General features: G+C 47.4%; 1 pseudogene; it reads right to left on the reverse strand.

Annotated features, from left to right (window-relative positions):
- The window catches only part of LOC135057409 (alpha-2-macroglobulin-like protein 1), a 200,749-nt pseudogene that overhangs the window by 160,286 nt on the left and 26,265 nt on the right, over positions 1–14,198 (reverse strand).

Here is a 14,198-nt window from a genome sequence, read left to right on the forward strand (position 1 = left end):
TGGGGACTCTTGCCTGCCGTAATGTGTAAAATGGGGACACTTGCCTGCCGTATTGTGTAAAATGGGGACTCTTGCCTACTATATTGTGTAAAATGGGGACTCTTGCATGCCGCAATGTGTAAATGGGGACTCTTGCCTGCCGTAATGTGTAAACTGGGGACACTTGCCTGCCATAATGTGTAAAATGGGGACACTTGCCTGCCGTAATGTATATAATGGGGACTCTTTACTGCTGTAATGTGTAAAATGGGGATACTTGCCTGCCTAATATATAAAATGGGGACTTTTGCCTGCCATATTGTTTAAAATGGGGACTCTTGCTGCCGTATTGTGTAAAATTGGAACTCTTTTCTGCCGTATTGTGGAAAATGGGGATACTTGCCTGCCTAATGTATAAAATGGGGACTCTTGCCGCCGTATTGTGTAAAATTGGGACTCTTGCCTGCCGTAATGTGTAAAATGGGGACTCTTGCCTGCCGTATTGTGTAAAATGGGGACACTTGCCTGCTGTATTGTGTAAAATGGGGACTCTTGCCTGCCGTATTGTGTAAAATGGTGACTCTTGCCTGCCATAATGTGTAAAATGGGGACACTTGCCTGCCGTAATATATAAAATGGGGACTCTTTCCTGCCATAATGTGTAAAATGGGGATACTTGCCTGCCTAATGTATAAAATGGGGACTCTTGCCTGCCGTATTTTGTAAAATGTGGACACTTGTCTGCCGTATTGTGTAAAATGGGGACACTTGCCTGCCTAATGTATAAAATAGGGACTCTTGCCTGCCGTATTTGTTAGGTTCCTGGTGCTCAGAACAAGGGAGATGTTGCATAGTGAGTCCAGAGCACCAGGACGTGACGCTGAAATGGGGAGGGAACGGGAATAGCCACTAGCACCCTACCTCCGTTGTTTTACCCGTGTGGTCAGTTCACGCCTTAGTGACTATGGTTTCTTGGGCATACAGCAGCCGCGTTTGAAGGGCAGATTAGGTCTGCCCAACTCCGATGCCCCCAGGTCTTAGAGTGAGACAAAGGGGTAAATTTACTAAGATTCGTATTTTCCCGTTTCAGGTCAAAGTTCAATCACGAATGACATCGAAAGTGTAAAACTGCAACTTTTTGAATTTGTTACGATGGATTTACTAAGCTGTCGTATTCGGGTTTTTCTTTTCTTCCGATGTCGATGTCATTCGTGTTTTTTTTGTGTTTTTTACGGCAGTGATTAGCAAAACACTGCCGACTTTTTTACAATTAATCTCGGCCGGATCTGTGTGATCCGTGCTGGGGTTCTATTTTTTTTTTTTTTAATTAAACACTGTAAAATTAAAAAAAAAAATTGCGTGGGGTCCCCCCTCCTAAGCATAACCAGCCTCGGGCTCTTTGAGCCGATCCTGGTTGCCGAAATATGGGAAAAAAATTGACAGGGGTTCCCCCATATTTAAGCAACCAGCATCGGGCTCTGCGCCTGGTCCTGGTTCCAAAAATACGGGGGACAAAAAGAGTAGGGGTCCCCCGTATTTTTAAAACCAGCACCGGGCTCCACTAGCTGGACAGATAATGCCACAGCCGGGGGTCACTTTTATATAGTGCCCTGCGGGCGTGGCATCAAAAATCCAACTAGTCACTCCTGGCCGGGGTACCCTGGGGGAGTGGGGACCCCTTCAATCAAGGGGTCCCCCCCCCAGCCACCCAAGGGCCAGGGGTGAAGCCCGAGGCTGTCCCCCCCCATCCAATGGGCTGCGGATGGGGGGGCTGATAGCCTTTGTTGTAAAACTCTCCTGATCAGCTGTGTGCTCCTGTCCTCACTGACAGGCAGCACACGGCAGTGTTACAATGTAGCGCCTATGCGCTCCATTGTAACCAATGCTGGGAACTTTCTTGCTCAGCGGTGACGTCACTTTAGGTCAACCGCAGGGCAGAAAGTTCCCAGCATTGGTTACAATGTAGCGCATAGGCGCTACATTGTAACACTGCCGTGTGCCGCCTGTCACTCAGTACAGGAGCACACAGCCGATCAGGAGAGTGCTAGAACGTGGCGCTCCCTGATTGGCTGAAGAAACCCACTTAGACAGAAGTCAGAGTGGGTTTCTGGCATTCGTGGAAAGGTGACCCATGTGCAAACATGGGTCCCCTTTCAGTTCGTGGTCGGGACACCGTTTTGTTATTTTTTTCAAGTACGTGGATTACCCCTGGATTTCCCGAGGAGCCTGGACCCCTGGATCTCGTGAGTATAATTTCTTCAACAGGTACCCCTTGGATTCTACTGGAGAAGAGGACCGACCTGCGTGGGAACATAAGGTAAGTATGTATGTATGTGTGTATGTATGTAATAAAATTATACTTTCACGGTGTGTGTGTCTTGTCTTTTTTTGGGTATTTTTTTAGTAGTAGTACTACAGGTACCAGCGGGCCAGTTTTTCCGCCGCATGCTGGTACTTGTGGTTCTCCAAGTACCAGCATGCGGGGGAGGCTTGCTGGGACTTGTAGTACTGCTACTAAAAACAATATCTTTTCTTTTACAACAAAGGCTATCAGCCCCCCCATCCGCAGCCCATTGGATGGGGGGGGACAGCCTCGGGCTTCACCCCTGGCCCTTGGGTGGCTGGGGGGGGGGGACCCCTTGATTGAAGGGGTCCCCACTCCCCCAGGGTACCCCGGCCAGGAGTGACTAGTTGGATTTTTGATGCCACGGCCGCAGGGCACTATATAAAAGTGACCCCCGGCTGTGGCATTATCTGTCCAGCTAGTGGAGCCCGGTGCTGGTTTTAAAAATACGGGGGACCCCTACTCTTTTTGTCCCCCGTATTTTTGGGACCAGGACCAGGCGCAGAGCCCGATGCTGGTTGCTTAAATATGGGGGAACCCCTGTCATTTTTTCCCCCATATTTTTGCAACCAGGATCGGCTCAAAGAGCCCGAGGCTGGTTATGCTTAGGAGGGGGGACCCCACGCAATTTTTTTTGACAAAATAAGCACTTTCCCACCCCTTCCCACTGATATACATGCACGGATCTCATGGATCCGTGCATGCCTATCTAATCACGGGAAAAAAAATAAGGTCTGTTTTTTTTTAGCACTTTTTTACGAGTTGTAATTTTTCACGGCAGTGTTTGTTTTTTTTTGCTTTGCACTTCTTAGTAAATGACCGAGATTCATACTTAAACAGCCGCGTTTTGACCGATGGTGTATTCATTCGTAATTTTTTACTTGGACTTGCAAAAAATTACGAATGCCCTCATCTCTGCCGTGATTAGTGTTTAGTAAATTACCGAGATGACACTTTGATGAAAAAACGGCATCTCGGTCAAAATCGGGAGCTTAGTAAATTTCCCCCAAAGCGTGAACCGAGACAGGATAATAACAAGGGGACCTCTAACTAAAGCAAACAGAAGCTAGGGGCTACTAACTGCCCTAAAACTAAATATATGTGCGGCACGCCGCCAAAGGAAAAGAACAACAAAAGATATCACTGTCCACTCCCCCACACGGCACCGCCGAGTTCCGGGGAGGACAGTGAAAGCGGAAACCTCCGCAAAAACCACCAATACAAAAAGTACCAAAAGGACTAAGCGGCCTAGGCCGCAACACGAGGCAGAAGCCGCTACTCACGAAACCGGGAGAGAACCCCAACAAACGAGAACCCCCAGATGACTGCAACAGGTTCACTTGAACAGGAAGGATTCCCAGGACCGGCTTCAGAACTCCAGGACTCAGGAGCACAGGGAGCAGGATCGACCAGATACAGCTGACCAGGAACAGACGTTACAAGGCAGTAACAGCATACAGGAAGCTATCACCGGCGTCTGTGCCAGGTAGTGAGGGAGAATATAACAGGGAGCCCTCCAATAGCTGCAGCGAAGCTTAATCAGTAATGTCGTGCAGCTGCCTTGCTGCACGACCAGAGCTAACAGGTGTATTGATTGATAGGAAAAAACGGGGAACGCGGTTCGTCTGTGGCGTCCCCGTTGCTAAGGGTCCCGCGGCTACACGCGCATGGTGTCCCAGCGTTGCCAAGGACCCGGCGGCTCAGCGCGCATGGCGTCCTGGTGTTGCTAGGCGCTGGCAGGGCAGGAAGGGAGGTGCGGCGGCCGTAAGCGTCGCTCGGAAGCAGACCGAGCGGCGCCGCGGACCGCGGCACCTAACAGTACCCCCCCCCTTGAGGAGGGGTTAAAGAACCCCTAAAGCCGGGTTTCTGAGGAAATTCCTGAAAGAATAATCTCTTAAGTTTAGGGGCATGTAGATCCTTATCCAGGACCCAAGACCTTTCTTCCGGGCCATAGCCTTTCCAGTGAACCAAAAAATAAAGCCGGCCCCGAGAAACTTTGGAATCTTAAACCTTCTCCACCAAGAACTCTTGTTGCCCCTGAACATCCACCGGAGGTCTACCCTGGGAAGTCTTCCGAGGGAATCTCCTGGAAGAAAAATACTGCTTCAGAAGGGAACAGTGAAAAGTATTGCCAATTTTGAGTGATTTAGGCAAGCGTAGCCGAAAAGCAACTGGGTTGACCTTCTTAATGATAAGGAACGGTCCAATAAATATGGGTCCCAATCTAGCCGAGGGTTGTCGGAGCTTGATGTTGCGGGTTGACAACCACACCTTATCTCCCACCTTAAAAGTGCATGGGCGTCGGAACCTATCAGAAATTTTTTTTTCTCGGAAGGCAGCCTTCTTAAGGGCAAGGTGCACCTTTTTCCAAATCATTCTGAGACGGGAAGTTAAGGTTAACGAGGAGACTGGAAAATGAGGGTAAAAAGAATTGGCTCTAGGATGAAAGCCCAAGACCGAAAAGAATGGGTACTCCTTGGTGGAAGAATGACAAGAGTTATTATAGGCAAACTCGGCCAAAGGAAGAAATTCAGACCAATCATTCTGAAGTTTGGCCGAATATAGCCGTAAACACTGTTTTAACGACTGATTAACACGTTCAGTTTGTCCGTTAGACTGTGGATGGTACCCAGATGTTAAAGAGAGTTTCATATTTAATGAGGCACAAAAACGTTTCCAGAAATGGGCGATGAATTGCGGTCCCCGATCAGAGTCAATATCCCTGGGTAAGCCATGGAGCCTGAACACATGGCAGAGAAATAAAACTGCCAACCCTTGAGCAGAGGGTAATCGGGGGAGAGCAATGAAGTGGGCCATCTTACTAAAACGGTCTACTACCACCCAAATGACTCGAAATCCAGCTGAAAGAGGAAGGTCCACCACGAAATCCATGGATATATGTGACCATGGCCTGAGAGGAATGGCTAAAGGTATGAGTTGCCCGACCGGCAACGATCGAGATACCTTGTACTGAGCACAAACCTGACAGGAACGGACAAAGTCCCTTACATCTTTAGAAAGATTAGGCCACCACACTGAGCGAGAGATTAACTCCAAGGTCTTAGTGATACCCGGATGACCAGAAACCTTATTATCATGAAACTCAGCTAGAACAGTGCCTTTCAGAAATTCAGGGACGAAGAGACGATCTGCAGGAGAGACTTTGGGAGCCTGCTGCTGAAGCTGGACTAGCTGTGTAAATAAATCCTGTGTGAGGCCAGCCCGGATTACAGACGATGGAACTATGGGAGTAGTAGCCGGGTGGTTGTTGTGAACCGGAAGAAAACAACGTGACAGGGCATCGGCTTTTGTATTCTTGGAACCGGGCCTGAAGGTGATAATAAACCTGAAACGAGTAAAAAACAACGCCCGACGTGCCTGTCGAGCATTAAGCCGTTTAGCTGACTCAATATACTGCAGGTTCTTGTGGTCAGTAAACACCGTAATGGTATGCCTAGCTCCTTCCAGCCAATGCCTATACTCCTCGAAAGCCCATTTAACTGCCAACAATTCTCGATTACCAACATCATAGTTGGATTCTGCGGAGGAGAATTTCCTGGACATGAAGGCACATGGGTGTAATTCCTGAGACTCCGGGTCTACCTGAGAAAGGATAGCCCCCACTCCAACCTCTGAGGCATCTACCTCGACAATAAAGGGGAGCTCCGGGTTAGGGTGTCTGAGCACTGGAGCTGAGACAAAGGCCTGCTTTAAGGCCAGAAAGGCAGACTTGGCTTCAGGCGACCAATTCGAAGGGTCCGCTCCTTTTTTAGTCAATGCTACTATAGGAGCAACCAAATCAGAGAAGGTATGAATAAAACGCCTATAGTAATTTGCAAACCCTAAAAAGCGCTGAATTGCTTTTAAGTTTGTGGGTTGTGCCCAATTTAGGATGGCCTGGAGTTTTTTTGGTTCCATGAAAAACCCCTTAGGAGAAATAATATACCCCAGGAAGGACACTTCTGTGATGTGGAAATCACATTTCTCCAGTTTGGCGTATAAATGATTTTCCCGTAACTTCTGAAGGACCAGTCGCACATGGGTAATATGTTGTTCTAAAGACTCGGAGTAAATCAAAATGTCGTCTAAATAAACGACCACAAACTTTCCTAGAAAGTCGCGAAGGACGTCGTTAATGAGATCTTGAAATACAGCAGGAGCATTTGACAGCCCAAACGGCCTCACCAGGTATTCATAATGTCCCGACTGTGTGCTGAAAGCCGTCTTCCACTCATCCCCAGATTTAATTCGGATGAGATTGTAAGCCCCTTTAAGATCGATCTTGGAAAAGATAACGGCAGTCCGGAGCTGATCAAATAGTACTGAAATCAGTGGCAAGAGGTAGGTGTTTTTAACAGAGATTTTATTCAAAGCCCGAAAATCAATACATGGTCTGAGCGACCCATCTTTTTTCTCAACAAAAAAAAACCCTGCACTCAATGGAGATTTCGAGGGCCTAATGAAGCCTTTTTTTAGGCTCTCCTGTACATAATCATTCATTGCCGTAGTTTCCGGACCAGACAGGGCATATAGTCTCCCCTTAGGTAAAGAGGCACCGGGAACTAAGTCAATAGCGCAGTCATAGGACCGATGAGGAGGCAGAATATCCGCATTACCCTTGGAGAAAACGTCGGCAAAGTCCAGATATTCCAAAGGAATAAGTTCTGGGGTGACTGCCGCAACCCGGACTGGATGGGAAATACATTCCTTAACACAAAAGGGACCCCATCGGGAAATCTCCCCAGACTGCCAATCTATGGTGGGATTATGAAAGGCAAGCCAGGGGTGACCCAGAACTACAGGGACAGCCGGACATTGGGTAAGGTAAAATTCGATTTTCTCTGAATGTAGGGCCCCCACTGTCAGTTGTACTGGAGGTGTGCGGTGAGTGATTACCCCGTTAGAAAGCGGACCACCATCCAAGCCGTGCATGGTGATACGTTTATCCATAGGTATCTGTGGAACGCCCAAAGCCTGAGCCCAACCAAGATCCATGAAATTTCCCGCAGCTCCACTGTCGACGAAGGCCGACACCAACGAACTGAGGCTACCAAAGGAAATTTTTACAGGGACTAATAAGGAATCATTAGAGGAGATTAACTGCAGACCCAAGTGAACCCCCTCACTATTCACTTGGTCAGAGCGTTTCCCTGCTTATTCGGGCAATTACGTGCGATATGTCCCTTGCCACCACAATACAAGCAAAGACCAGAATTTAGCCTTCTGGTTCTTTCCTCTGGGGACAGCCGAGAGAGACCCATTTGCATCGGCTTCTCGACGTCCTCAGGGAAAGTATACACACATGGACAAGGCCTGAAACTAGTTCCTCTTTCAGCCCTCCGCTCCCGGAGACGACGATCAATTTTAATAGCAAGCTCCATGAGTTTGTCTAGAGTCTCTGGAGCGGGGTACTGAAGGAGACTGTCTTTAATAACTTCAGACAAACCGAGGCGAAACTGACTGCGCAGGGCCGGGTCATTCCAGCCACAGTCGTTCGACCAACGGCGAAACTCTGTACAATACGCCTCTGCTGGATTTTTCCCTTGCTTAAGTGCACGCAGGTGGCTCTATCAGGGTCATCATACAAAAGGCCTAAGGACTTAAAAAAGGCATCTACAGATAGCAAGGCAACATCATCGGCTTTTAGCCCAAAAGCCCAGGTTTGTGGATCGCCTTGTAGTAATGACATCACAATCCCGACCCGTTGAGACTCAGTACCAGAGGATCGGGGCCTTAAACGAAAATAAAGCTTACAAGCTTCCTTGAAATTAAAAAAATCCTTTCAGTTACCCAAAAAACGGTCAGGTAGATGCATCTTTAGTTCTGGAATCATACTCGGGGAGGCTCGCAAAAGATCTTCCTGCGATCTCACCCGAAGAGTAAGATCCTGAACCATCTGAGTTAGTTCCTGAATATGGATGGCCAAAAGCTGGCTGGGATTCGGTCCTAATACTGCCGGATTCATGAGGCCGAATTTCAAAGCCCACCAAATACAAATAACTTTTTTTTTGTGTTTTTGGGCCGGTGATAATGTTAGGTTCCTGGTGCTCAGCACAAGGGAGATGTTGCGTAGTGAGTCCAGAGCACCAAGACGTGACGCTGAAATGGGGAGGGAACGGGAATAGCCCCTAGCACCCTACATCCGTTGTTTTACCCGTGTGGTCAGTTCACGCCTTAGTGACTATGGTTTCTTGGGCCCACGGCAGCCGCGTTTGAAAGGCGGATTAGGTCTTCCCAACTCCGATGCCCCCAGGTCTTAGAGTGAGACAAAGCGTGAACCGAGACAGGATAATAACAAGGGGACCTCTAACTAAAGCAAACAGAAGCTAGGGGCTACTAACTGCCCTAAAACTAAATATATGTGCGGCACGCCGCCAAAGGAAAAGAACAACAAAAGATATCACTGTCCACTCCCCCACACGGCACCGCCGAGTTCCGGGGAGGACAGTGAAAGCGGAAACCTCCGCAAAAACCACCAATACAAAAAGTACCAACAGGACTAAGCGGCCTAGGCCACAACATGCGGCAGAAGCCGCTACTCACGAAACCGGGAGAGAACCCCAACAAACGAGAACCCCCAGATGACTGCAACAGGTTCACTTGAACAGGAAGGATTCCCAGGACCGGCTTCAGAACTCCAGGACTCAGGAGCACAGGGAGCAGGATCGACCAGATACAGCTGACCAGGAACAGACGTTACAAGACAGGAACAGCATACAGGAAGCTATCACCGGCGTCTGTGCCAGGTAGTGAGGGAGAATATAACAGGGAGCCCTCCAATAGCTGCAGCGAAGCTTAATTAGTAATGTCGTGCAGCTGCCCTGCTGCACGACCAGAGCTAACAGGTGTATTGATTGATAGGAAGCAACGGGGAACGCGGTTAGTCTGTGGCGTCCCCGTTGCTAAGGGTCCGGCGGCTACGCACGCACGGCATCCCAGCATTGCCAGGGACCCGGCGGCTCAGTGCGCACGGCGTCCTGGCGTTGCCAGGGACCCGGCGGCTCAGGACGCACAGCGTCCTGGCGTTGCTAGGCGCCGGGCGGGCAGGAAGGGAGGTGCGGCGGCCGTGAGCGTCGCTCAGAAGCAGGACCACGGCACCTAACAGTATTGTGTAAAATGGGGACTCTTGCCTGCCGTATTGTGTAAAATGGGGACTCTTGACTGCCATATTGTGTAAAATGGGGACACTTGCCTGCCTAATGTATAAAATGGGGACTCTTGCCTGCCGTATTGTGTAAAATGGGGACTCTTGCCTGCCGTAATGTGTAAAATGGGGACTCTTGCCTGCCGTATTGTGTAAAATGGGGACACTTGCCTGCCTAATGTATAAAATGGGGACTCTTGCCTGCTGTATTGTGTAAAATGGGGACTCTTGCCTGCCTAATGTATAAAATAGGAACTCTTGCCTGCCGTAATGTGTAAAATGGGGACACTTTCCTGCCGTATTGTGTAAAATGGGAACTCTTGCATGCCGCAATATGTAAAATGGGGACTCTTGCCTGCCGTATTGTGTAAACTGGGGACACTTGCCTGCTGTAATGTGTAAAATGGGGACACTTGCATGCCGCAATGTGTTAAATGGGGACTCTTGCCTGCCGTATTGTGTAAAATGGGGACTCTTGCCTGCCGTAATGTGTAAAATGGGGACACTTGCCTGCCGTATTGTGTAAAATGGGGTCTCTTGCCTGCCGTAATGTGTAAAATGGGGACACTCGCCTGCCGTAATGTGTAAAATGGTGATTTAATGTATCAAGGGCATTGCGGTGTATGGCATAATATATATATTTATTTTTTCCTGTGGTCGCCGTGATCTGTCGGTGCAAGGTCAAAAACTGGGGTGTAATGTAGTCTTTTCAGATGAGGCCATGCCCATTTTATTGAGGCCACACACCCTTGCTGGGAGCACATACTTTTTTATTTTTAGATCTATATGGGGGGAAGCACTTTTTTTTATTGTCAATGGGGGGGAGGCGCATTTTCATTTTTAAATCTTGCACTGGGAGCCAACTTTGCAAGAAACAGCCCTGAGTGCACATTGGGTATCACCAGACATTGGCCCTCATTCCGAGCTGATCGCTCGCTAGCTGCTTTTAGCAGCAGTGCAAATGCTAAGCCGCCTCCCTCTGGGAGTGTATCTTAGCTTAGCAGAAGTGCGAACGAAAGGTTAGCAGAACTGCTCGAAAATCTTTTCATGCAGTTTCTGAGCAGCTCCAAACCTACTCCTACCTTGCGATCACTGCAGACAGTTTAGTTCCTGTTTTGATGTCACATACACGCCCTGCGTTCGGCCAGCCACTCCCCCATTTTCCCAGGCACGCCTGCGTTTTTACCTGACACGCCTGCGTGTTTTAGCACACTCCTGGAAAATGGTCAGTTACCACCCAGAAACACCCACTTCCTGTCAATCACTCACCGAACAACAGAGCGACTGAAAAGAGTCGCTCGACCTTGTGTAAACTGCATAGTTTTGTGTGAAAGTACATCGCGCGTGCGTACTGCGGCCCATAGGCATGCGCAGAACAGACGATTTTTAGCCTGATCGCTGCGCTATGAACAATGGCAGCTAGCGATCAGCTTGGAATGAGGGCCCTTGTACATTCCAGTAAAAGTCACTCAAAACAGTTACACAGTGGACACTTCCTAAAAGTGGGTGCACACCTTGTTATGTGGTCAGTGGGTAAATAGCACGCATGCAAAAATGAAAAGCGTGGAAGTTATTGTATGAGTGCTTGGAAAAGAACCATGCAGCCTGTACAACTGTTGGACAGATACCCACATGCACCCTGCAGGGGAATCCTTAAGGCACTCCACTGCCCTCTCAATGTGGCATCATGATTTCACGTTAGGGGTGGTGGTTGGCACAGGCCAGAAAATTGCCCAGCTACAACCTTGTTTAAAATAATATATAATTTAACACAGCAACAGAAGATACTGAGATCCCAAAATGAGTGGCACATTTCATTAATCACTATGGGGCAGATGTACTAAGCCTGAAAAGTGATAAATATCACAGTGATAAAGCACCAGCCAATCGGCTCCTAACTGCCATGTCACAGGCTGTGTTTGAAAAATGACAGTTAGGAGCCGATTGGCTGGTACTTTATCACTGTGATATTGATCACTTTTCAGGCATAGTACATCTGGCCCTATTTATAAATTGTCTTGCATGTCACAGGCTGTGTTTTAAAAATGGCAGTTAGGAGCTGATTGGCTGGTACTTTTTCACTCTCCATTTTATCACTTTCCAAGTGATGATGCATCTGGCCCCAAATGTCCTAAGTTTTGTAATGGTACAGCGTGGAATAATAACTTTATCTGAATGTGACAAGCAAAAATAAGTTACTTCACATAGAAGTGCCTTAGGATTTAGCTTCATATCTGCAGGTACTGTATATGGACAGGATTCATACCCTTCCTTTGTATCCAATGCACACATCCGTTGGACACGTGTCTGCAGACCAGTAATGCCAATAAAAACAGCTGGCTTTGCGGCACAGCTTTCCATCAATCTCACCCTGAATCGGCTTTCCAAAGGTGTATCTGAGGGGCAAAGAAGAATGAAGGAAAGTGAACAAAGTGAGAGCACTCTAGTAAGTGCAAATAAATCCGTTATATAAAAGCAATGGCCAACTGTCTATACAAGATGTCGTTATTCAACCCATAGGACATGTCACGGGCATTCAAAGCAGCCACATATAAACATGTTTGTCTTCTACTGGCAGCTGGGTGCATAGGAAGGTGTTTTATTAAACAATGCATGTAGAGGGATGATTTTGGGAGGTCAATGATTATACGAATAATTAATACAGTGCTGCAGAACTTATTGATGCTATAAAAATGCCAAGAAAGTTTCATAAAAAAGTACAGTAACACTTATGGCCACCACATGGCACACAATAATTCTCTTACTACAATATTATTGCACAAGTATATTTTGTGTATAGATGAGGATTAATATATAACTTAACTGTGTGTATTTTATATACTGTATATCAGAATGTGTTGAGTCATTTGAAAAACAATAGCTGGGGAATGGCACACCTACAATCTCTGTGTTTGCCAGGTGGTTATACCTATCCAGCTGTATCATTTGCAAATGCAATCCTGGGCTCTATGATACCACGCCTGCTGAGGATACTGATGTGTACAGTATTGTAATATTATTAACAAATACTCTTATAGTGCAGCATATTCCATTGTGCTTTACAATTGGGAACAAACAGACTGGATAATAACTGACAGATATGGAGGTTAAAAAAAGGGGGGGGGGGAGGTGCGTAATAGTGGTTCTGCATAGAACTTTCTCTTTAAGGGTGGGATGTATTAACATACATCGCCACCCCTTGTCACCCATCACAGCGATGTTGATCGCATATGTACTAACATATGCGATTAACATCGCAATGCAGTGACGAAGGCCTCCCGCGATACCTGTGAGGTGGTGTGCGGGGGTTCTCTGTCATCTCCCTGGGGTCTCCACCTGCTCACCTGCCGGGAAGCAGCAGCAGGCTGTCCAGGCGCCTCCTCCTCCTCCACCCTGCAGCCGGAAGGACATACGGCTGTGTTGCTAGGGGGAGGAGGAGTTTAGCTTCCGGGTCCAGGCTGCCTAGACGGAGGTATGCTAGAGGGGAGGGGGGTCGGTGGCGGCGGCAGGGGTCGGCAGAGGCGGCGGTTTCCGGTGGCCGGCGATAAGAATCCTATAGGCTTCTATAGAGTATCGCCATCCAAAGATGGTGATACCTTTAGGGGCGAAAACGCGGCAGATGGGGGTTAGTACATACAAAAATACGGGTTTTATTGCATTTTCCCTTTAGTACATTCTGCCCTATATCAGAAATAATTTATTATATATGTTTGTTAGTTCCCCTATAGTATCTCTCTATTTTCTCTCATTTAAGGATTTTTCATTTCTTATCTCTGATTTCTCATCAGTTTCTATCCTAGTTCTTTTAAGGGGGGTACACACGGAGAGATCCGTCATTAATTTCTAAGCAATCTGACTAGATTGCTTAGAAATGAAGCACAGATCTCTCCATGTGTATGCCCCATAGCAATAGCGATGAACGGCCCCATGTGTCGCTATCGCCAATACTAGATTGACCTGCATGCAGGCCATATCTAGTTAGATTGCTCATTTCATCGCTGCGTGAAATGAGTGTCCCCCTCGCCCCTCACTCAGCGCACATCACATGCATGGGATAGACATAAGGATATCCTTACAAAGAAATAAGGATCAAATAAGGTTAGAGATAAAAATAATGTAAAAATAAAATAAAAGGGGCAGACTAGATGGGCCAAGTGGTTCTTATCTGCCGACAAATTCTATGTTTCTATGTTTCTATCACGCTGTTTGCTGAGCGGGGGAGAGATGTGTTCTGCGCATTCTGTGCTAGATCGCTCAGCACACGTCTCTGGGAGAAATCTCTGCGTGTGTACAGCCCTTCAGAGAGGTGGTGCTACACCATATAATGGGGCCGATGTATTAAGCCTGGAGAAGGGATAAAAAAGTGATAACGCAGTGATAAGTGCAATGTGATAACGCACCAGCCAATCAGCTCCTAACTGTCATTTTTTTCAAACTCGGAATGATTGGCTGGTGCGTTACCACCTTGCACTTATCACTGCTTTATCCCTTCTCCAGGCTTAATACATCTGCCCCATGGATTCAAATAAAATAATAAGAAAGGAGCATGAGAACTTTTGCTGCACTCCGGGAACTGGTTGATGCTTGGCTCTGCTGATAAGTTTTTTGTATTTATATTGTATAACACATAGCTTTTCCTTGGTTTCTATATAAAAACATTTTTTTCTCATAAAAAGATGTTTATAGTTTCTGCGTGTTTTTTCTATAGCATTCATTTAGGTTTTACTAGGA

The sequence above is a fragment of the Pseudophryne corroboree genome, chromosome 3, assembly GCF_028390025.1.
Source record: "Pseudophryne corroboree isolate aPseCor3 chromosome 3, aPseCor3.hap2, whole genome shotgun sequence".
Taxonomy (NCBI): Eukaryota; Metazoa; Chordata; class Amphibia; order Anura; family Myobatrachidae; genus Pseudophryne; species Pseudophryne corroboree.